Consider the following 24,595-nt stretch of genomic DNA (forward strand, 5'->3'; position numbering starts at 1 on the left):
ATGGTTCTCCAATCTTGTGCTTCAGAAAATTGTACCAGGAGCCATTTTTAAGTATCGTAACATAATATCACACAAAAATTCCTGAAAAAACAACAACATGCTAGTCAAGTCAGTTTTGCTAGCTATTGAAATACTTGTTTGTGATACTGGTGCTCTGAGTATTTGATAGCTATCTATTTATAGTCTAGATTTTAGTGCTTTAAGCATGTTTAAAATTTGGGGGTGGGGGTTTTTTCCAGCAGTCCCCCTCACATTTCAAACAAATTCAAAATTTAAAATGTTGGCTTCCCACACACACTGTCAGGGAGTTGATAATATTTCAAATTCCTGATTTTCAAAATTCCTTCGAGGTCTGATTAACTTTTTCAAAAGCTGAGATTTGCGGCAATGAGTTTATTTTCAGATATCTCCTAAAAGTGGTGCAACAAGTATAGCCATTTTCTAGTTCAGGCTGCTATCAAAGTAATTAGTTCTATAAAACAGTTTAGAGAAAAGAAGAAAGGAAGAAATGCACCTAAGAAGGAGGTATTGAAATGACCCAAAATGGCAAACATTTCAAAGCAAAATTGTTAATGAGCTGTTTGAGCGATATGGACGTTATAAGTGCAATTAACTAGAAGCCCATAAAAATAATCAATGACAGAGAGCAGCTCTCCGGTACCGGGTGCTTTTACAAAGCGATGTCTGTGGGCGCAGCAAGGGATGTAGCTCAAGCCACCGCTACCTATGGGCGCGCGTGCTATTTTCCACGCGTAGAAACGAAAAGGAATTCCACTGACTATTTCTGAAGTTGAGCCTGTGGCAAACAGTGAAGCCGTGTGTGGGAACAGAGAAGTTTCTGCTCCAGGCTGCCCCCCCCACCCCACTTCCTCCCAAGGAATGCTGGAGGCAGCCACGATTTAATCAAAGGAAGGTAGGAGTTTAGATTTCAAAATGTAGATGACACATTTTCGTGCAAACCGCTCCTACATGAACGCTTTACCAGGATGTCAAGAGGAATCTTTAATTTCGGGGGCGAGGGGGAGAGGATTGCCCTCCCTAGGTCGGCAGGAAACGATTTTGGGGGGGGTTTCTATGCGTCCCACGGAGGGTCCCCAGCGTCCCCGGGGAGCGCAGGGAGTTGTGAAAAGTAACGCGCAACTGGCCACCGGGAGGATCCATTCCCTCCACCTTCTCGCTAGCACCTCCCACTTCTCTTTTTATAGCCGCCCTTTCTCTGAGCCAAGCTCAGGTTACTGGACCGGGAGTTCTCCGACCTCCACTTTCAGCCCTGCCCTCAGCCTCCGTCGGTGAGAGGCACCGGCCCCAGCAATTGGATTGGGCAGCCCGTCTTGACACACCACTGTGCTGAGTGCTCGAGGACGTGTTTCACCAGATGGTTGGGGTTAGTGTGTGTCATCACGTTCGAGTGGGGATTAGGAGCAGGAAGGCTGCCTTGCTGGAGCTGTGTGGTCTCCTGCAAGGGAGAGTTGCAGGCATCAGAACGACTTTGCTTGTGGAGCAGGAGGAGGGATTCCTTTTCTGCAGCCCCAGGAAAAGCAGGGTTTGTCCCCCCAGGTAAAGTCAAAGAATGCCTCTCTCTCTCTCTCTCTCTCTCTCTCTCTCTCTCTCTCTCTCGTTTGAATGGAATGCTAGCACAGCGCACTTGTCAAAGCCAGTTGTTACTATCTTCTCAATGCTGCTATTGTGCGGCTGACAGATAACAGGGAGCGTCGCTTGGGCTTGGCTGTCTTTGCAGAACTAACACTCCTGCTGCCTTGCTCTCGAAGGTGTAGCTAAGGAAATGCCTTGTGGAGCCGTGTGTGTGCCCTTTAACATCCTCGTTGCAGACTCAAAGCGGGAGCTAGACATTGCTCCCCCAGGGTGGATGAGGCCGAGAAAGCCTCCGTGTTAGCTTCCAAAATGAAAATTCACTTCCAAACTGTTGCATTTTACCGCTCCATTTATAAAGAGTCTTGTCAGGGTCTATTACTGAGCGGCTGGTAGAGATGAAATGCTTTCTTAACTGATTTTTGCAATGTTGATTGTGTCTGATTTACGACGGGCCGCGGTGTTTTTAAACCATCTTGGGGATGGGGCTCTGAAGTTGGAAAACTCCTTAAGAGCAGCCGCAGCCCTCCGAGCAGCTGATAGGAGAGCTTTAAAACCAAAATGCTCAGAGCCAGAGGAGAAACAGAAAAGGAGGAAGTGGGAACATGCTCTTTAACTTAACCCTCAGCAGCTGCAGGGAGCAGTGGGCGGTAATTCATTTGCAGATCTGTTTGTGAAAGTTTTACAAGTCATTGAAAACTGCTGCAGCATCTCTGTAATGGATCATTAAAGCCACTACATTTATGGGTTTTAAACGGGCTATCTGAAGTGTTAATTAAATGTAAATAGATTTTTTTCTGGCTAAGTTATAAACAAGCGTGTTTTCTTTGTTAAAAAAAAAAGGTCTTCATTATAAATTAATCATTGGAAATGAATGGTCATCCCGATGCTTGAGCAACAGATAATGAGTTTTCAACGTAATATGTAACGTAACCACTCTGCCCAAAGCACCCACCAAAATTAAGTCGAACTGAAAACAACAGTGGGATTTCCATACTATGCTTAGTCTGTGGTATAGAGAAGGCCTTCCAAATGGATGCCCTGTTTTTACAGGGATCAAAAACTAAATTTTCAGTGTTGAAATGTTTGATCAAACTAGGGGAGTCGGTGAGGGACTCCTTTTGCGCCCTCACAGACTTGCCTCCCTCATCAATATTCATGTACCGGCGGTGCTCAGGAGTCTGGCTCCCAGCGGACTCTCACGTTGGGTGGAGAAACCCAACACCATTCTCACCCATCACAGGTGAAGAGGCTCAATGAATAATACTGGATGCGAGTTCTTCTGAAATAGGAGCTGCTGAATAGGTTGCATAACAGGATTTATGGCTCGTGCTTTGTGATTTTTATATTCATCTGACTAAAGATGCCCATAAAGTTATGTTTCAAGTTGCATTATGTACACTTTTTACAACCAGATAGTCGATGTGTTGAATTCCCTTCTTAAAAAGTTATGATTCCGACACTATTTTAGTGTAGTGTTTACTCGTGATTCAGAATGTGCTCCGGATATGGTCTGTGCAGTTCAATGAGAAAATAGCCTCACGAGTAGCCGGGCGGTTATTATGACCGAGCATTATCCGATTCCCAATATTACATAACCCAAATAGGACTAAGTTCGGAAGCTGGAGTCTTTTGAAATTCCAGTCATTCCATTTTGGCTTTACAGTGGAACTGGGGTTTGGGAAACTGGCCCATGCTGCCTCAGGGTTCGTGCTGCCTCAGGGTTCGGACTACACACTGCATGTGGCAGGTCCGGTGCTGACTAGTGATGCCATTTTTTACTATCGCAGAAATATTTCAGGAGAAAAAGTTCCCCCTCACAGCTGCGCTTCTCCGTGAGATGCCTTGTGATGGCATCTTACAAAGGCAAGTCGCTGTTTGGCCACAGGAGCCCCACAAGCATATGTTGCTACTGTTGCAGACTGACCACCAGGCCACCTGCCCAGGGAGTCTGACAATATGGGGCAATCACCAACCTTCCCACCCCGACCCCACCACCACTGCCACCAAGTCAGTTGTGCACAGGACTAGGCAAGATGGAAACAAGAGCCCAGCCGGTGTGGCTCAGTGGTTGGGCATCGACCCATACACCAAGAGGTCTCCGGTTTGATTCTCACTTAGGGCACATGCCTGGGTTGTGGGCTCATTCCCCACAAGGGGCATGCAGGAGGCAGCCAATCAAAGTTTTTTCTCATCAATGTTTCTCTCTCTCCGCCCCCCCTTTCTCTTCCTCTCTAAAAAAAAAAAAAAAGTCAATAAAAATATGTTTTTTTTAAAGATGGAAACAAGAAAGAAAGTGTTGAGGAATATTCAATTCACACCTTGAGAAGACCTCATTGTGTGTGAGTCCCCCTAATATGAAGTCACTGAGCAAAACTTAAAAGGGTCTGCTTGAAAGACAGTGCCCACAGGGCAAGCCCAGTCTCTTGTCACATTCTGAATCGACTGTTCCAGATGGTACACATGCAGAGACATATTTATGGTGACTTCTGCATACCTCAGTTTGACATTGGGATTCTTTGTGACAGCGCTTGGGCTGGTAGCACACATGAATTTCCCATCAGTGTTCCAACAGCTGTAAAAGTGTTTGAGCACCAGGGGTCTCTGGCTCAGGGAGTGAAGAACAACTGGGGTGCAGATCTCAGTTTGCGCTATTGATGCGTCCTGCTATCCTGTCATGCCATAAGGGGACGCATCCTCAAGGTGGAACGTGACCTGAAAGCTGGATTCAGTCATTTACAAAATCCATGTTTACGGTGGGATGGAAAACTAGGGTACATCAATTCAGGTAGTCACTGAACTCAAGGTAAATTATGAGTAGGGACCTTCATCAAAGAACTAAAAGGGTCCTACTCTGTTTTTTTCCCAAGGAAATTTATGTGACGTCAGGGACATTGTTGTGGTCATTGCCATTGTAATAATAGAGACAAATGGCAAATGTGACACTTGGCATTACTTTTCTTAAGTATATCTGTATATCCACATGGGGACGGGTAGGAGCTTGGTTCTTTTGTGTTTTAGATTTTTAAATGGTTTTATTTTTTTAAAGATCCATGAAGTGGATTTCTGATACTGAGTATTGAGCTTTCCCCAACCACCACCATGTGGATGGGGCCAACCAATGGCTCAGATCAAGACATCTGGTCTTTTTTGCCCTGTGCAATATTTTTGGATGGAGAGCATCAAGCAAATTTAAGGGGGTTAAAATTTTTAAGAAGGTGTTTCTAAATAGATTCTTTTTAAAAAAAATCATAATTATTGACTTTGAAGAAAAAGAGGCTCATATATAAAATTAAGATTTTGGTCATATGGTAAATTTACCTACTTTAGGTTAGATCCATGGTGGAGAGGGGAGGGGGATTGGTATTTGAAAGATTTTTTTGGAAAAAGTTTGTCCTAAATATGTTTCCTATTTCAAATATTTTCAATTCTATCTCAATATGCTGGGAAGAAGAAGAATTAGCCTGGTAGCTATTTTTTTCTTCTTCTCACCCCATAGCTAATCTGTCATCAGATTCTGCAAGTCCTTCCTTTCAAATGCCTCCACATCTGGCCCACAGCTACCACTCCAGTGTGATGAGCGTATCACATGTGGCTCATTACAACAACCTCCTAACTGGTCCACTGCCTCTTCTGTCCACCATGGCAGACTGAACTTCCACAAACACTTCTTCCGTCAAAGCTTTTCCCAGCTGGGAAGTCCCACATGCACCCTCGGTTTGAATTTCTCAGTCTGAGGGGCTGGCCCTCTGTTATTTGGCCCCAACTTTCTGACCCTATCTCCCACCAAATTCCTATAGCAACAGCAATCTACCCTTTGCCTGCAGCTAAAGTGGCCAGATCCATGTCCCCCGTTCGTCTCTTCTCTAATCCTTAACCATTCCAGTTTTCTATCTGGTTGTCTGCCAAATGAGAATTTATCATCATGTACGTGGTTTCTCCTAGTTCTGTGTTACAAGACTGTGTGTAGAACGTCCTCATCACGTCTGCGTCTACGTCCTGCAAAGTTTCAGCTTAAATTCCACCTCCTCCAAGAAGCCTCCCCTGACTACTACATCTCCTGGTGATATTTTCCTTAGCTTGAAGATGAGCATTAGTTACCTATGATTTGCACTTAGCAAAATCACCCTGTTTTTAATCCTGCTTTCTACTTTGCCTTTTTATTCCTTGACTCCTTAGATAGGGGGAAGTCTCCTAAAACATGGACTGGCCTGGTCCACTTTGAGCCCCACAGAAAACTTAGTATGTCAGTCATTAATTCTATCTATTTATGGTGTGTCTTTAGCCATATCTTCTGCCACCAAAGACAGGGAGATAGGAAAGAGAGAGTGAGAAAAAGGGGGAGAGAGAGAGAGAGAGAGAGAGAGAGAGAGAGAGAGAGAGAGAGCTGCTTTGGGCATTTAGGGATTTGGAGCAATTGAGTTAATGGATCTGTAGGTTGACAAGCTCACAGGGAGAGGAGAGGAGAGGAGAGGAGAGGAGAGGGGAGGAGAGGAGAGAGAGCTGCTTTGGGCATTTAGGGATTTGGAGCAATTGAGTTAATGGATCTGTAGGTTGACAAGCTCACAGGGACATTCAAACATCCCAGGCACTTTCCCCTCTAGTTCTACCTACAGGAGGAAAGGGGTGGGGGTGGGGGGGGATGATGAAACCTGAATGGTTGTATTTTGGGGTAGCTTAGGAAAAATGCCTCTTAAGCAGAATATATTATTGCCCCAAATTAAGCGTGTGTATCATATGAAAAATCCTTATCTAATTCAGTTTTCTCTAACTATGGTAGAAATTACACCTATCAGCTGCCCTTCTATGTTATAAAATTTCAAATATGATTTGGAAGCAGGAAGATACAGTCTTTGGGTTGAGACAGACTGGTGTTCTAATCCAGGCACCACCTCTCACTAGCTGTGTGGCTGTGGACCAGTGACTTCACCGCTCAGGTCTTAAAGTCTGTAAAGTCTGTAAAGTGGAGATAAGAATACTTTCCTTGGGGATGTTATGCAGAAAATGCATTAAGCACCTGGCTCAGCTGCACGTGCAATACATGGAAGAGAAAGAAGGCTGGTTGGTGCATATAGAGATACGGATCTAGGTTGTATGACTGTGTTCAACTTAGTATGTCAGTCATTAATTCTATCTATTTATGGTGTGTCTTTAGCCATATCTTCTGCCACCAAAGACAGGGGGATAGGAGAGAGAGAGAGAGAGAGAGAGAGAGCGAGCTGCTTTGGGCATTTACGGATTTGGAGCAACCGAGTTAATGGATCTGTAGGGACAATGGTGACAGTTGAATACACTTTGCTGGGAGGAGCAGAGTCCTGGGTCCTGCATGAGAGGATACTAAAGAGCAGGCGCTGGGCCGCAGTGCTGGGGAAACAAAGGACTGAGCGGTGGACCCCAGCGGGGAGTGGAATTCACCAAAGGGTCATGTGCTCTTCTTCCTTCCTCCTGGCCCACTATTTAGAAAGAAATAATAACTTGGCAAAACATTGTAGAGAGTCGGGTCAAGCTTCCAGAAGTAATTGGTAAAGCAAGATACCATTTAGACAAAACAAAGGGGCTTGGACATTTGCCGTCCCTCATGTCCAAACCAAATGTAACAGAAAGCTGAAAGCAATCAGCTTGAGCTGGTCGGTTCCCAAACTCGGCATCCACCATCCACCATGCCTTCAACCCGTGGCTTTTCCCTACCAGGGCAGCTGGCTGAGAAGTCACCTAACAGAGCCTGAATGCCACTGAGCAACTAGGTTCTTGGACACCAGTCATTCAATTTCAGTTTTCAGGATCTAGGGTTAGATCAAAGAATGTTCTCTCTGATCCTGATCATCTGGTCTGCACCTGCCCCAGGCCCGGGAGAGGAAAGGAACGGAACTCCGCTAGGATGAAGGGCAAGGCAGGATTTCAGAAGATCCCTCCCTCTCCCTAGCAAACGTGTCTATAAACCTTTCAAAACGAAGCGTAACAGTTTGTTGCTTGAACTCGTCTTCAGCTGTAGCATCTAAACTAGTTCCATTTGCCCTCAAAATTCGTGATCCATGTTCAATCATGCATTCAAACTTTGTTAATTAAAGCAAAAATGTGGCTCTCCACTTTACCTTCAAAGGTAAATCCGTTTCCATTCTGGTTTTTAAAACTATACAGCTACAAATCAGTAGAAAACTATTTCTACATTTTTCTAAAAATGTGAATCTAAGGGACTTGGACAGTGATGGTGAACCTATGACATGCGTGTCACCTCATTTTTTTGGTTGATTTTTCTTTGTTAAATGGCATTTAAATATATAAAATAAATATCAAAAATATAAGTCTTTGTTTTACTATGGCTGCAACTATCAAAAAATTTCTATATGTGACATGGCACCAGAGTTAAGTTAGGGTTTTTCAAAATGCTGACACGCCGAGCTCAAAAGGTTCGCCAACACTGGACTTGGACATGTCACTGTTTAACAGTAGTGGGTGAAGTTGATATTAAAGTGCAATGGTAAATAAATGAACAGTCACATCATGTTTCTGGGTAAAAAATCTTCATGAGAAAAGGTAGACTCTCCCAAAATTAATCTATGCCCATTCATGTAATACTAATGAAATCCTCACACAAGGTTAGGTGGCTGCAAGGGAGCAGTTTGGGAACCAGAGGAGCCCAGATGGCTCTGGTTAAGTTTCATCTGGATAATAAACCCAGGAGCAAGCCTAGACGCCTTTGCAAGGGAAGAGTGCCATAGCAACAAGGGGACTTGTTTTATCACACATCCGAGCATGTTATAAAACTGTAGTTATTGAATTTTCTGCTCAATGGATGGCGATTTCCATTTACCTTTGTGTATTTTTGCTTTTGTTGCATTCTATTCAGTCTTGCTTCCATCATTTGTTGGAATTGCTCATATCTTCAGTTCAGCTACAAATTGCTGTTGCTAGAGATGAGTTATGTTGCCACTATTAACTGAAACCCCGAACCAGCCGTTTATTACTTTGTGTTACGGTTTTTCCCATCGGCAAAGAGGGCTACTAAACTACACGCAACTTGTCCACGCCATAGAATACAGAAAAGGCCTGGGACAGATTTGTCTCAAGGACTCAGGAAAATCCTTCAGAACCTGCTCCCTTGATGAAAGAGGCCCAAAATATACCATCTTCCTGAGCCATGACACAGCATTCCTAATAAACAACATGGAAATCTGAATTACAGAGAGTTTTGTGTATTGCCCAATTTTGTAGTATGGCGGTGTAAGTCAGAGGCAATGCCTGCTACCTTAATTTAAAATAAAACGGAAAGTTAGACCCTTGTGAAATATCCCAGAGTCCTGGTGAGAAATGATTAATTGCACGCTGAGTGTGCTTTTATTGATAAGTTAATTTAGAAGTGTGCACCTGTGGATTTATCTTCAAGCTCGGATCACTAATAAGGCTTAACACCAAAATCACCTTTCTATAATATAACATGTCCTCTGAATAGACTTCCTGCCAGTTTAAAGCCTCCCCCTTAACCCTCACCTGCCAATAATTAATCTCCCCTTAAATAGAACGTCCTAGTAAACAGATGTGCTTGCTAGTGCGTCCAGATATTCTGGAAATCTCAGCTTTTAACTTCCATGTAAAAGAAATGCATCCCAGAAAAGAGGGGCCCCTACAAATCATATGCTCCTTTTTCCCTCTTGAGAGCTTCATGCTGCTAAAAGAAAGGGAAGTGTTCTGAGTGTAGCAGATGAAGGAAAGCACGGGGCAGGTAATATATTTTATTTGAGACACTAGAGGCTTCACGTGTGTTATCACCTTCTTTTTCATATATGACATCTCTATTTAGTTAAAGGGACTTGGGGGAACCTACTCAATATCAAACAGCTTAAATTACTTTTTAGCAGTTGAGTTGATGCCCTAAGGAGTAACCATACTGCACCTTCTAAATATAATCAGAGCCCAAAGGGACAGGCTTAAGAAACCTCCATCAATGTGTTAATTCATTTATTCCATGTGGATTGAGCACTTCCTGTGTAGGTATTTCTGTCCTAGTGCAGGGAGGAATACAAGATAATAAAGGACATTCTCCTTGCTCTGAGAAATATATCTAATTTACCTGTGGGGGAAAGACATGAACACAAGACAACTCTTAGTAATCATGAAAAGGACTTTGTGGTTAAATATCAATTATTAGTACTAATTAAGTAAAAGGGATGTCAACAGAGCCCCCTATTGGAGGAGCTGGAACCTGAGCTGGGCAAGACTTTGCTCAATGTCCCTAAGCAGACGAATCAGAGCAGTGATTCGTCACCTATAAACTGTGTGCTGACAATGTGTTTACCCTCTTTTTCACTGTTTCCCTCCCTATAAGATGGATATGTGTTTATCACAAAAGGCTGTTATAAAGGTTAAATGTGATAATAAAAATAAGATGCTTAGTACAGAGCATAGAACATAGTAAGCACTAAATAGCTGTACTTTTTTTTTTTACAAGTAAAAAAAGAATGGGTGAGCTAGGGCTTGGAGTGAAACTGAGTGTGACATTTTCAAATAAAGACACAGTATTTTTTTTAATCAGAGAATTGGCAGAGATGCAGTTTGAGAAGACAATGAAGGGAGACACTGGGCAAAGAGGAGGAGGAGGAAAGGTAGGAGGACTGGGAGAAAACAGTGATCGATGACAAGAAGACAGAGAAGAGAAAGGAGGAGGAGGAGAAAGAGTAGGGTCCTCTTGTTATCGGGGAAGTTGAGGGATCCCTTTCCCCAGTGAGTGCTGGGAGTGGAGTTCCTACGATATCTGGAGAGAAAGAATTTTCTGAGACTCGCATGGGAAGACGGGTGATTTTTATTTGTGTAGAATTACATCTCTGTGTTTCTAAAGCCCCATTTCCCTTAATCCAGTCCTGGAAGAAGTGCAGTTGGGGATTCAGTAGAGCTAAAAGCAAAGCCAGTGTCCAGAGTTTCCGTTCCGTGTTGCATCCAGGTCCCGTTCAGCATCAGGCTAGTTATGGTCCATTAGTCCATTGTGTGTGGGGTCCATATGATGGTGGGCCATGTGGGCAAATGCAGGGGAGCCAACTCTCAACTAAGAAAATGCAACTTGTCCATGTCATAGAATACAGAAAAGTTGATGGTGGAGAGGGATATATAATGTAAAGAGAGTCTAGAGACAAGAAGAGATGAAATATTTAAATTGCTTCTGCTCATGAACCTTCAGCTTCTACTTTGGAAGAGATAGGTTGGCATCCATTTGTAGAATATATGAATAACTTATTTTACAAATGGTAAAGGCACTTCCTTCTTCACTAGCCATAAAGACAAATCATTCCTAATTTTAAAGTTTAAAAAGGTTTCCCCACCCCCCTGCTTTTCTTTCTATGACCTCTTGCTTGGCTCTATCATTTCTTTTTTTTCTTTAAATATATTTTTATTTCAGAGAGGAAGGGAGAGGAAGAGAGAGATAGAAACATCAATGATGAGAGAGAATCATTGATGAATGCCTCCTGTACTCCCCCTACTATGGATCGGGCCCACAACCCGGGCATATACCCTGACTGGGAATTGAACCATGACCTCCTGGTTCATAGGTTGACACGCAACCACTGAGCCATGCCAGCCAGGCTATTCTTTTATTTCTCTTTCAGTCACACTTCATTTTAAGATCCTCTTCAAAATGGGACAGTCGTTTTTTTACTCACCTCATTATACTATTTTATTAGAGGTCAAAGATTATATTTACCATTTCAAACTCTTGCACTAGATATTGGGAGGCAGCATGATTGAAAGCATACGCTGCTTGAATCAGCAAGATTTGGAATTAAGATGTAGTCCTATTTCTAGAAATGTGTGGGAATAGCATTGACCTGTGGAGACTTGACAGCATTTTGGTTCCTCAAAAGAGACTTGGGTTCCGTTCAAGTTTTTAATGAAGAGTTTGGCCTGATTTGTTTAACTCAACTGAGTTTTCTGAGCCATGTTCCCTGGTTCCTATGGGAGAGATGCCAGCCTAAGTATCAGTACCTGTAATCTATTTCTCATCCATGGTTGCCATGCATGAGGGTCTAATTGGCATGAGCCAGTCTATATTTGGAAGCTACTAATGGCTAATGACTAATTTGGTAGTTCTTGAGATATCCAGTTCAAGGAACCAAGGGGGAAAGTTATCCACAAGTTAGAGCAGCATTTCTCAATCTGTGGGTCATGATCCCTTTGGGGGTCGAACGACCCTTTCACAGGGGTCACCTAAGACCATCGGAAAACACATATATAATTACATATTGTTTTTGTGATTAATCACTATGCTTTAATTATGTTCAATTTGTAACAATGAAAATACATCATGCATATCAGATATTTACATTATGATTCATAACAGTAGCAAAATTACAGTTATGAAGTAGCAACAAAAATAACTTTATGGTTGGGGGTCACCACAACATGAGGAACTGTATTAAAGGGTCGCGGCATTGGGAAGGTTGAGAACCACTGAGTTAGAGCAATGAATGTCATTTGCAGCAAGCACAAAAGTTGGCCTTAGTGCGGAGCTTAGTGCTAGATCAGACTTCATCTGGTACCCACTGAGGTCAAATGGCCTAATGTGTTCAAGTGGAGATTAGGGTGTGGATCAGAAGGTGGGGAAAGAATACCAATGCAGTCAAAACATGTTCTGTCAGAAAGTTACTTTTATTTATTTTTATTTTTTTAAAATATATTTTATTGATTTTTTTTTACAGAGAGGAAGGGAGAGAGATAGAGAGTTAGAAACATCGATGAGAGAGAAACATCCATCAGCTGCCTCCTGCACACCTCCAGCACAGCTTCTCACAGATGATTTTGTGCATAACAGAAATGCTCTCATATTTATCATTTTTAAAATCTCTCTTATTATTGTATTTTTATTGGATTTCAGCGGGGAGGGAGAAGGAGAGATAGAAACATCAATGATGAGAGAGAATCATTAATTGGCTGCCTCCTGCAAGCCCCCTACTGGGGATCAAGTATGCAATGCAACCTGGGCTGGGAATTGAACCAGCAACCTCCTGGTTTATCGGTTGACGCTCAACCACTGAGCCACACCAGCCAGGCAGGGAGTCACTTTTTTGACATAAGCATAAGGACAAAACAAACAAACAAACAAAACCCACAGGATGCATATATGCATAGCCCATGGACACAGACAGTAGTGTGGTGAAGGCCTGGGAGGGGCAGGGGCGGGGTGGAAGGAGTCAATGGGGAAAAAAAAGAGGGACATCTGTAATATTTTCAACAATAAAGATACATTTTTTAAAAACAGAGAAAATAAGCTGTATGCTTCACATATAGTAATTGTTATTCTCCTTAGCCATTTTGCTCCCAAAACAGCAATCCACTGATGTGCCATTCTGGTCCACCCACAGGTGTCTCAGAAGTGGAATTGGAGGTGTTCCTACAATTGCTTCTGCCACTGTCATAACTCCTTTGGAAGCTTAGGACACCCACTGGACCTCAGTGGCTTCAGGTAAATCATACTTCATGCTGGGTAAATTATAAATTAAAATATTACTAGCAATGAAATAAAATGTGCTAACTAATGAGATTCATATTATAGTTAGGAAAAAGAGGCAGGATGGTACAGTGAAAACATTGGAAACCTGGATCCAGAACTTGGCTACCATTAATCCTATATAACAGAAGCCTAATATGCAAATTGTCCCCTCTGGTGGTCATTTGGGAGACCGAAACTTCGACTGCTCGCTATGATGTGCGCTGACCACCAGGGGGCGGCGTGGAACATGGCAGGCGTCAGAGACATGGAGCTGGCAGCAGGCGGCAGTGAAGGCGCTGCCGGCCCTGATGGGCCCCAGTGAGAGTGGGACCATCGTGGGATGGTGGAGCAGGTGAGCAGGCAGTGCCAGGCCAAGGTGGGTGCAAGCGGGGACCCAATCGCCCCAACGATCACCCTGCCGATCGCCCCGCAGATGACACTGAGGGAGCCGGGCAGGGCCCTGCCCCAATCGATCTTCCTGCAGGCGGGATGGTGGAGCAGCTGAGAGGATGGCACCAGGCCACGGCAGGGTGCCAGGCGGGGCTGAAAGGCTGGGGGCGCAAGCTAGGGCTGTGAGCCTGAGGGTGTGAGGCTGGGGCCCGATCCCCACAGGATACCCCAAGGGACCCCACCCATGCATGAATTCGTGCACTGGGCCTCTAGTAGTGTGATACTGAGCAATTTCATTAACCTTTCGGTAAAATGCCACCCACCAACCTCTTTGCCTTTATTTTGCCGTTCTCTCCATCTAGATTACATTATTCTCCTCTACATGGGAATTCTGTTCTTCCCTCAAGACAGGCCTAAATAAATACAACATCCCTTTGAGACTAAAAATCATGGTGAAGGGGAAATGGGGGAGAACTTGAAACCAATTCTGCATCACTCGTGCTTCTAAATTGAGCTTTATACTTTATCTCTTTCTTAGACACCACTGTTAAATTTACCTTCCTTTAGCATTGTTGCATCCTGTCATTCTGTTACGCTAAAACAGCCATCTCCCAATTTCCTACAGCATCCAGTCTAAATAAAATATCAGCATTTAAGAACCTGGATAATCTCTTCCCCTATAACCACCCCACCTCTTCTATAGCACTTTTTGTCTGCTCTTTACTAAGCTGGTCCAGCACCTCCTGAATTGACATCACTCACTTATACTACTAAGTGTTCATACTGTTTTCTTTTTTTTTTTTAATATATTTTATTGATTTTTCTCCTGAATTGACATCACTCACTTACACTACTAAGTGTTCATACTGTTTTCTAAAAGGGCTGGGCTGCCCTCCCACCATGGTTCTGAGTGTTCAAATCTCATCCATCCTTAAAGCAAAATTACTTTCATTATTACCTTCATCGAACTTTGTTTTCCTAACAACTCCAACCATCAGTAACTTCCTTCTCACAGGCGCTCTCTCACCATTTAAAATCTTGTCATATAATTTTAGCTCTTACTCAGGTACAATTTTTCATTTATTGCTATTCTTCATAGACTTTTAAGGGCCACTGGGATCGAAAGTTGCATCTTAGTCACTGAGAAATTTTAGGAAACTGATCAGCAGTGAATCTGCAGCTACACCAGGCAGTTCTATTGACAATGTGGAAGACGCTATCTCACGCACTGGTTCTCTGGCTTACGTCTTTTTTTTTTTTTTTTTTAATATATTTTATTGATTTTTTACAGAGAGGAAGGGAGGGGGATAGAGAGTTAGAAACATCGATGAGAGAGAAAGATCGATCAGCTGCTTCCTGCACACTCCCCACTGGGGATGTGCCCACAACCAAGGTACATGCCCTTGACTGGAATCGAACCTGGGACCTCTCAGTCTGCAGGCCGACGCTCTATCCACTGAGCCAAACCAGTCAGGGCAACGTCTTTTTTTTTTTTTTATCTCTGTCCACATTGCTCGCCAGGCTGAATTTGAGCCAGCTGGATTCCAACAGATTCAGACAGACAATAAGCTAACTTAAATCCCCATCTTCCTTGATTAGATGTGAAATGGTATAACTGGGTGTCACTCACATGCCAGGATCCTATATTATCAATTAATTTCTCTTGAGAGCTGAACAGAGGAGATTTTGACAGTTCTGTTTTTAAGGACCTTGAAATTATGACTAGACCAGAATTTCAGAGATAGCGCCAGATCATAGACCTGAAAGAATATATTCACTGTCAGCTGCATAGCAAACATTAAATGCCCTATAAACTCCATTGTATATATCACATTTTTGTAGTGGGCTTTGATTGTAAAAATTCTTTTGGCGAGGACTCGTGTTCTCATTTGTAGGACAATCAGCCAATGAGATGAGAGGCTTTAAGTTACTTAGAAGAAAAAGGAAATTACCGCACATTCTGCCAAAGCCAGTGGATCTTATTTCTTATGGTTTCCTTAAATAATTTAGAATTAGGGATGATTTTTCAGGAAAGGCATGTAAGATACCATAGAAACACAGAATGTTAAAGGTATACCTTAGAGGTCATGTAAGTAAAAAAAAATTTTTTTTTTTTTACATCTGAAAAAACAGAGGCCTTCTGGGGAGAAGAGGGGAGTGTCTGTTCAGAGACCTGCCTAAAATCACAAAACTCATTCTCACCAGAGAGAGTTATACAAGCTGGACTTTATTTTAAAAAGTGCAAATCAGTGAAATTCTACCCGGACTAAAGGGAGTTCATGTGTCACTTGTACTTAGGACCTAACAAGAACTTGAAGGTATGAACCCAGCTCTCTCTGTGACCACGGACCCTCTTACTGAGTGCAAGGATGAATAATTAGCTACTATAGCGAATTCTTGGGATTGAAACAAATATTAGGAAAAGCATTTATTGTTCATATGGCTTCCTTGCAGAAAATCCATTCTAACACAAACACCTATGTTGCTATGGATGGTCTGAAAGTATGTGGCTTTATCACAGAGAACATTCTTTGTAAAGGCATTTTTTTGACTCATGCAAAAAAAAGAATAACAACAACAAAAAATGTTACCCAAATATTGATGACAATATTGACCATTACTCATACATCCCTTCGGCACACCAGAAAACTCAATCTTAGTGAGGGTGAGCCTGAGTCTAAAGAGCTAGTGAGTGGATTAATCCGCATTACAACTATGTCTTCTAACTCCTACTGCCCCATGCTTCAAGTGACTCAAAATATATCACATCTTAATATTAGGAAAACCTCTTCCGTTAGAATAGTTCAGCTATTTCTCAATAATGTCACCTCATTGAGAAACACCTGACATACTTTCTCAAGGACTGGAATTTTCCCAAGAGAAGTATAAGAGCAATATTCTTCATCGCTTCATAAATTACATGAGTGTATATGTCATTATATATCTATATAATTTATGTTTAAAACAGATTTCTTTTGTCAAGGAAATAAAAGCAATCATTACTGGATTATAAATGTATTTCATAGCCATTAACTTACATTTTGCACTAAAAAGAATAACAATTTAATAATTCAAAATCAAAGATTAACTTAGATTACTTGTTTGGTTTTGACTCTTTGAAAAATTGTTTTTATAACATGCTCTATATTTCCCTTTTTGTTATTATTATAAGTATCTAAATGAAGCCATTATGATTGTCAGGGCCATGAAAGAAATATGTCACAGGAAAAACAGGATTTTCATTCATATTTTTAAAGTTATTGGTCATATTTCAATCCACTGGAGAATGCGATTATGAATCTGGTTAGAATTAGAACGAAATCAGGCTTAATAGTATTACCTCTTCTGATGAAAGGGAAGGATTCTGTTGAGAATGTGAAGATAATGTAGCAGAATTATTATCTGTTTGTCATCTAGCTAAACTTATTACAGTGAATGCTGAAAAAGGCTTCCATGAATAATCACATCTTTGGTCCATAGGACACTTTGTTCATACTGTTTTCTGCACTGAATACTTTGTAAGACTTGCTTTCCTATTTCCTATTTGTATCCTGGTTGATGTCTTTAATGAAAATAAAACAGGACACTTTCACTAATCCAAGGGAGGACCAGAAGGACAAAGCTGAGCTCTTACTAAACTCTTCACAGTGAGTAGCAATTGCCCGTCAGTTTCTAGCACCGTTCCTCAAATATACTCAAAATTTCCACCCAAAATACCACATGAAATGGCAAGTTGTTAAAGTGTAAAAACAGCACAAAAAAAGATACAAGTCCAGGCAGAGAAACATAACCCAAAAGATATGACAGTCTGAGAGCATCTTTCTTGTCTTTCTCATTCATCACAGGGACTCCTAAGTAGCTCTAATCTTGTTGTGCAACAATGGACTTTCTTAGTTTGCAATTTACAAATGGAGTAATTTGTAAATACTGTAAAGTTTTGTGTAATATGATTTTTCATAATTTATAAACCCCATGTCCTTTAATTTTATATAACAATGTGTACTTTCCAAAGTGCTTCCAAACATTTTGACAACCCAGTGGAGCATGTCACACAACTAAGTCCCTTTTAAAGGATAAGAAACAGGGACATACTTAGGGGACATACGCACTGAAACATATTTAGGGGTATAAGACCATAATGAATGGTATATGAGGGTTTTTTCTATTATTCTTGCAACCTTCCTCTAGGTTAGCTCAACTCTCCAAACCTCAGGGGTATTTTGTAATTATTTTCAAATACAAAATTTTTTTAAAAGATACGGAGACACAGGGGAATTAAATAATTTGCAAATGCTAATAGAGCTGATTATAGGCAAAATGAAGAACCAGAATCCAGGTCTTCTATTTCTCCACATTTCCTCCAAGCCTGTAATCCATTTCTGTACAAACTAAAAAGTAATTTCTACTTAAGGGTGTTACACCTTTTGCCAATCAGTCATCCATAATCAATACCATAGCCCAGGGAAACTAATAATTATTATTTAACTAAAATTTTTATTTATATATCATATTACCATTGCAAATCATTTTTGTAACCCTATTTTATTTGATCCTCATAGCACTTTCAATGAAGTAGCTAGCACAGGCATTATTAGACCCACTCTACAGATTAAAATCAGGCTATGAAAATTACTTGTATCATTATTGTTCATAGCTACCCAGTGGCAGAGTCATATTCTCCAGACAGATACTCAAGTATAAAATTCCAGCACCGGTATTTCCAATACATCCTCTTGACATCCCAATGCCTTCTCAGACCCCTAATGGCCATATCTAAAACTTCTAGTGCTCATGCTGTATTTAGCAATAGAAAAAAATGACATTCTCTCGAAGAACAAAACAACCGAGGCTTCCAGCCACCCCGTTTGTAGTTTCTTCCCTCTCCAACGTTTCTGATAATATTCATTTGTCTCCATTTGTCAGACCAGAATTGTTAGGTGAGCTGTGAGGACCGCGTTCACTACCACCTTCCTCGGTTAGTAATACGGCCCCATCCTGCCCCGTGCATGCCAGTGCAGCAGACACCTGACGAGCACAGCTTAACCTTACTGCAGAGTAAGGGAATTTCAGGGCAAAACCTGCTTTCGTGGAAGTCAGTCGCACATCAGTCTCAGGTTACTCAGCTTGGCACCGCTTTAAAGCATTAAAGCAATTCCTTTCAGGCGCTGCCCCTTATCACCCTCTCGCTGTCCATCACCCTTGCCTCAGGCCCTGGCTCTTAGCCTCTGGTTCTTCTTACTAATGTACCTGCCAGCCTCAGACAGGGGTACTTGCAGGTTCTGCAGAACGAGGCTTTTTCTTGTCTGGTCTCAGCACATCCTCTAGCAGAGCTCAGTTCAGGGCCCTGTCCCCACATCTCCTGCCTTCTCTTCATTTTCTCTGCCCAGTCTGTGCTCCTACCCATTGCCTTAGCTCCCCCTCTCTGACTTCTTAGTTTTTTGGGTTTTTCTTTCATTTGCAATTTATTCCTCTAACTGGATTTGGTACATACATAATTTCTTAGATGTTATTTCCTCTGCTCATTTTTTCTGTCTCTCTAACCCATTGTTTGCTAGTGAAAGCTTTATTAGGATTTCTAACACCAACCCTAATTTACCTGATTCTCTGAATAACTGTTCCCAGGGCTGATGTCCATGTTATCTATATATATAAAAGCCTAAGCGAACGTCCGACTGTCCAACCATCCACCCAATAGCTATGACACTCACTGACCACCAGGGGGCAGACGCTCAACACAGGAGCTGCCAACCTGTGGTGACTTGGCAGCTGTGGTTCTCTGGTGACACACCCGGAACCAGAGAGGAGGGAGCCTGATACTGGGGTGTGTTACCCGAGAACCACCCTTTCGCAATCTGGGACTCCTTGAGGGATGTCGGAGAGCCAGTTTCGGCCCAATCCCTGCAGGCCAGGCCGAGAGACCCCACCGGTGCACGAATAGTTGTTAATAATTACCAATCACTGTCTTCTTTAAAAGACCCCTATTAGTTTTCTTTTATGTCATTTAATATTTATATTTAAACACAGAAAGAAACCTAGGCAACTGTTGTCAGAGTCACCCTTTGGCTAATGCTCACTGAAAAAAGGAACATGTTTTTTACTCACTCAGGACAAACAGTCCTGTACTAGCGCTTAGGACATGAACGTCCCAAAGGACGTTCAGAAAAAGAAGGAGAAGCTGAATGTTGCTGAGCACCCACCACACGCTGGACACTGCTATTCACTTCCAGACTCTGTTATTTCTGTTCTGGTCATTCCAGTTAGAAGAAAAGGAATTAGACGAAGAATAGTCACACACCAGTGGGGCTAGGATTTGAACCCAACTCACTTTGTCTTCAAAAGCCAATGCCATGTCTCAGAAGCAAGTTCCATGTAAATGCTCTACAGTAAAACTCATTAATTACATGGAGGCAGTTTACATTTCCCTGTAATTCACACCTTTTTTTTCCCCCAGACTAATTAATTTCCAAAGCCAGTGAAGTGCTTCTTCTCACAGTTTACTAGGCTTTGGGGTAAAGAGCTAAATGAAGGTTGGCTGTGAAGCTGGTGAGCAGAAGACGGAGACTCCAATAAAAACGTGTTAACTGGTGTACAACATGGTGCCTGTTAAGCCAGAACAACCGCTCCAGAACACAGACTGGTCTATACGATGCTCGTAAAGGACTGGCCTACGCGCTCGTCTTAGACGTGTCCCCTGGGCTCAGGCCCCAGCCAGCCCCGAGAGGGTGGAACCACCCCCCATGGAAACACTGTTAGTTGTCGAGAAGCTAGGGCATCACAGTGAACGTGCTGCTCGGTGTTTCCCGGGAGGCGTCATTACTGCTGCTCCGAGTAAGCAAGACAAGACGGACACTTACTGAATGTGTTTTCCGTCGATTTACATGTCCTTGCCTCTTAAATCATTTCCAGAAAGTCTTAGGAAATGTGAAAGGAATGTATCGAGTCAATGTGTTATCTTTTCCTCCAACAGAATGTCAGCTCACTTCTTGAAAGATCCTTTCCAAATTCTTCGACTCAAACTAATTCTTAACAAACTTGAATATCCACACCAGAATCAGGAAGCCAATTTATTCCATTAATTCGCATCAGTCTAAAGACTTTTTCCTGACAGATGACTTCCATTCTGAGGGTCAAGTACTTTTTAATACCAGTCTGGTTATTGCTAAGGGATAGACGATTTCACATTTCTCATAAAGATGCCAGTCATTAAGAATATTAACACAAATTCCTTCCCCTTGAATGGAAATGAGCTGTCATTTTAGCACCGTTGCTGCGTCAGCTTTTCTATTGTCGAACACAACAAATGATGAGAAAATCAATTTACTCTGTAGAATTAGTCAAGTGAGGAATCCTTTGAAGTAGGGGTGCAGGGTTTTGCTTGGATCCTATAATCAGACAATCAACGTATATATGTTGGCAAAACGTTGTGAAATTTAATAAGAACTATTTGCTGCCATAGACCTTTCAAACAGAATCTATCTCTGAAAAAGAATTCCCCACTTCTAAAATAGACGTTTGATGAGCAGCAGATGTGGTTCAAATAAACCCTTGTTCAGTGGAACTAAGAATATATTTTTATCTGTATGAGGCACAGTCCAGAAAAGAGGGGAAGCGACTATGGCATGACCTTGGTGTTGAGGCCGGTTGTGGAGTTTGAATATAGTTATTTACGCCATAAAGCTTCTCTCAGAAGGCAGAATGCAAATGAGCTTGTAATTAATAGTTTCTAGGGGTCAGAGCAAGCCATATGTGCTGCTCATGAAAAAATGTACAGTGTTTCGTAGTCTAAGAGTGTGTGGAGAAAAGCAATTGAATGGAGAGCCACAACTTCTCCAGTGATGTATGTCCTGGCAGTGCTTTGCAAGTTCCACAACTTTGTTTCTCCACCCATTACGGGAAGATGAGATTGTTGTTCAAGAATGACAAGCATTTAATATTTGGAAATGGCTAAATAATGAAGTGCCTGGACTCTATAGAAATTCTGAGGAGCCGGAACCGGTTTGGCTCAGTGGATAGAGCGTCGGCCTGCGGACTGAAGGGTCCCAGGTTCGATTCCGGTCAAGGGCATGTACCTGGGTTGCGGGCACATCCCCAGTGGGAGGTGTGCAGGAGGCAGCTGATCGATGTTTCTCTCTCATCGAAAGATGAGATTGTTGTTCAAGAATGACAAGCATTTAATATTTGGAAATGGCTAAATAATGAAGTGCCTGGACTCTATAGAAATTCAGAGGAAAAAAAGAAGATTAATTTCAAACCAGAATCTAGTACAAACATGACCTTCTTATTGTAAATCTCATGAGTATGAAAGAAATTACAGCTTTAGAGCTTTGTTCCTAAGGACTGAGAATTTGAAAATGTTTCAGTATTAGGGTGTTTCAAATGGGAAAAAAAAAGATCTGTTTATTATAATCTCTTGTCTGTGGAGATGAGAAAAATCCTTTCCGCCACCTTTAACTGAAAGAATGCAGTTAGTAAAGACGTAAGTGACAGGACTGGAAGGGTCAACTTTTCATTCCCTTGCCTTTAGGCAGGACTACAGTTAAGCCATCTCAGGAAAGAGAACAGTGCTTTGTTCCCAAAAATATCCAGGTGAGAATGATAAAAATTAAACAGAGCAGATGGGAAAGCCCAGGGGCCTTGAAATTAATGAAAGTTCCAGCTGATATAATTCCAGTTAAAAGTCATTTTTATTTACAAATAGCTTGACACTTAGCAAACTTCCAAAGGATGTGGTGTTTGGCACTCATTCTCCGAAAATTCCATTGAGTATTAGCACTAATGTCTGGTCATTGTTTGGTTCACCTCCCGGTCATCTCGATGGTGAGAGAGGGAGACCTGCTCTTGGGTTCTAAGATGACCAAACACAGGACATCTGACACTGGACACATGGGATAAACAGCAGTTTATTAGTCACCTATACTAACAGCCAAGGAAGGAGGACACTCCATACCATGGAGGGCAGCACAGAGGATGAATTCAAGAACAGGGAACAAAAAGGAACTATTTTGGGCATGCTTTGTAGTAAAAAGCGGGTGAGATGTCCCCATTTTCAGGGGAGCGTGTGATTGGCTTCTTTCAATGACTTTGGGTTGTCAGGGGAGTGAAACCTGTTTGGTTGAAGACCAGCTGGAGTGCAGGTCGCCCAGCTGTGGAGGAACTAGCCAGGTGGGGAGCCTTTTCCATGGGGGGCAGGAGGGGTGTGTGTCAGGTAAAAGTAGGAGAAATCACAGGCCTTTAGGACCCTGTGAGGCTCCCAGACGTGAAGGCAGCCCATGAAATCTTAAGCCTTACAAGCTTGTCGTTCATACAAGCTACATGGGCTTATACATTGTTCATGTTCCCTGCCTCTACCTGACTTCTAAGAATAATGTCTCTGCACTCCTGTTGAAAAGAGTGAAAGGAGTCGCCTTTGACGGCTGGTAAACATGGGGTCTTAAGCAGTTTTGTAGCAAGAACACTCACAGGCCAAGGCTATGTAATTAGCTAGATGATTCATGCAGAAGTTTTGCTACTTAATTTGACACGAATGAAAACAGGGAGAGAGACCTAAATCATCCAGACAAATTGCATATTTAACTCTTTACTCCATTTTAATTTGTCACGGTTGTGAATGTTGACCAACTTCAGACTTACAGCCAAGGGCCATAAAATGGTCTAGCTTGCCCGGGTGAAGGTATTCCTGCCTCCCACTTTTTAAAAGGAAAACTGTCAGGAAACACAACTGAGTCAGACTATCTCTCACTTTCCCTGTGATTTAACAAGTGAGGAGAAATAACATGGAGAGGCCAGTAGTTTTAGGCAGACCCTGGACATCTGAAATTAATGTTGGGACGGTTATAAAATCTCAGGTAAAGCATATAATCTCTCTGCACCCCAACTTCTGTACCTTTTTAATGAGAAAATTAAACTAGATCAAGAGTTTTTACATCATTTTTAGTAGAAAACCCTTATTTCAAACAAAATTTAAAGTCACTCTATAAAACAGGCAGAAGGGAAACTTCCTTGTTTGAAGCCAATAAACGGAGCCCAAGCCCAGATGACCTGGCCTCCCCCTCACATTTGCCCCCTCACCCCAAGATTCCTGAAACACTTTCTTGAAAGCGCAGGGCTCCTCGGAACCAGTTTGAAAACCAGCAGGTGAGATACTATCCAAGGTTCCTTCCAGCTTTCAGCAGAATGGAGAAAATCGTAGGCTGGAGTGAGACAGATTTGGGCTCAGACCCTAGTTCTGTTACTTCCTAAGCTCTATGTCCAGTTTCCCCATCTGTCAAGTGAAGATATAAACAGCTCTCTAGTAGGACAATTGCTAGGTTAAGAATGTACATAAAGCCTCTAGTTCTCGCCAGTGCCCGCGACCCAGTGGGGAGTAGCTGTCATAAAGGTTACGAACCTGACTTGAGCAGAACAAAGTGTGGGAAGACCCTATACTTGAACTACTAAATTACACTGAAACCCCTGTCATTCCTGAAGCCTAAACCTCAAGAACTTGAGGCTAAAACTCCTCTTTAGAACCTGAGTTGGTTTTTATTGTTCCAAATTAGTGGGGGTGGGAAAATTCTCCTAATTCATTGAACATTCTGCATGCCTTGGAGAGCATGTACTGTGTAGACACACCCCACGTCTCTTAAATGACACCCTGGTCAATCCAACCACCACTGATGGAATTTAAAGCACATTGCTTTCACCATATAATGATAGGGGAAATGTCAGTAAGAACCTTTTAATACTAAACCACAAGACACTCAGTACCTAACAGCTCACATTCGATATTTCACTCCATGTCATAAAACAATTCAGCAGAGGAGCTGTTGTTCATTTGGCGAGCTGCTGTGATAGCCTGCATTCTTTCTGCAGTGGAGGAGTTCCCCCAGAAAATGCATCCCAGAAGTCTGTGATTTCTGAAAACCATACCTTTGGGGAATTTTCCTGGCATTCTATTAAGCAAGCACCACTTTATAGTCCTCTAATGTGCAGTACAGTAAATGCCAACATTCCTGCTACCCTCACCACCTTACATCCTAAAGAGAACTGACTCAAAGTTTAGAAACCCTTTGCCACCAAAGTTTATATATTTATTTTTTAAAATCTTTATTGTTGAGAGTATTACAGATATTCTCTTTTCCCCCCACCCCCATCGCCCTC

General features: G+C 42.2%; 1 protein-coding gene across 5 annotated transcripts in view; it reads left to right on the forward strand.

Moving 5' to 3' along the window:
• The first annotated feature begins 1,214 nt into the window (after positions 1-1,214).
• Positions 1,215-24,595, forward strand: part of SULF1 (sulfatase 1) — a 160,083-nt gene continuing 136,702 nt past the window's right edge. For 2 of the 5 annotated variants that reach the window (XM_014539811.1, XM_014539814.1), the window contains exons 1-2: positions 1,224-1,557; positions 12,939-13,039. The gene's annotated coding sequence lies outside the window, so the exon portion shown is untranslated. Of the gene's footprint in view, positions 1,558-12,938; positions 13,040-24,595 lie in introns of all 5 variants that reach the window. The other 3 variants (XM_014539818.1, XM_005866349.2, XM_014539812.1) reach the window with 3 other exon arrangements.

Source organism: Myotis brandtii, unplaced genomic scaffold (genome assembly GCF_000412655.1).
Source record: "Myotis brandtii unplaced genomic scaffold, ASM41265v1 scaffold23, whole genome shotgun sequence".
Lineage (NCBI taxonomy): Eukaryota > Metazoa > Chordata > Mammalia > Chiroptera > Vespertilionidae > Myotis > Myotis brandtii.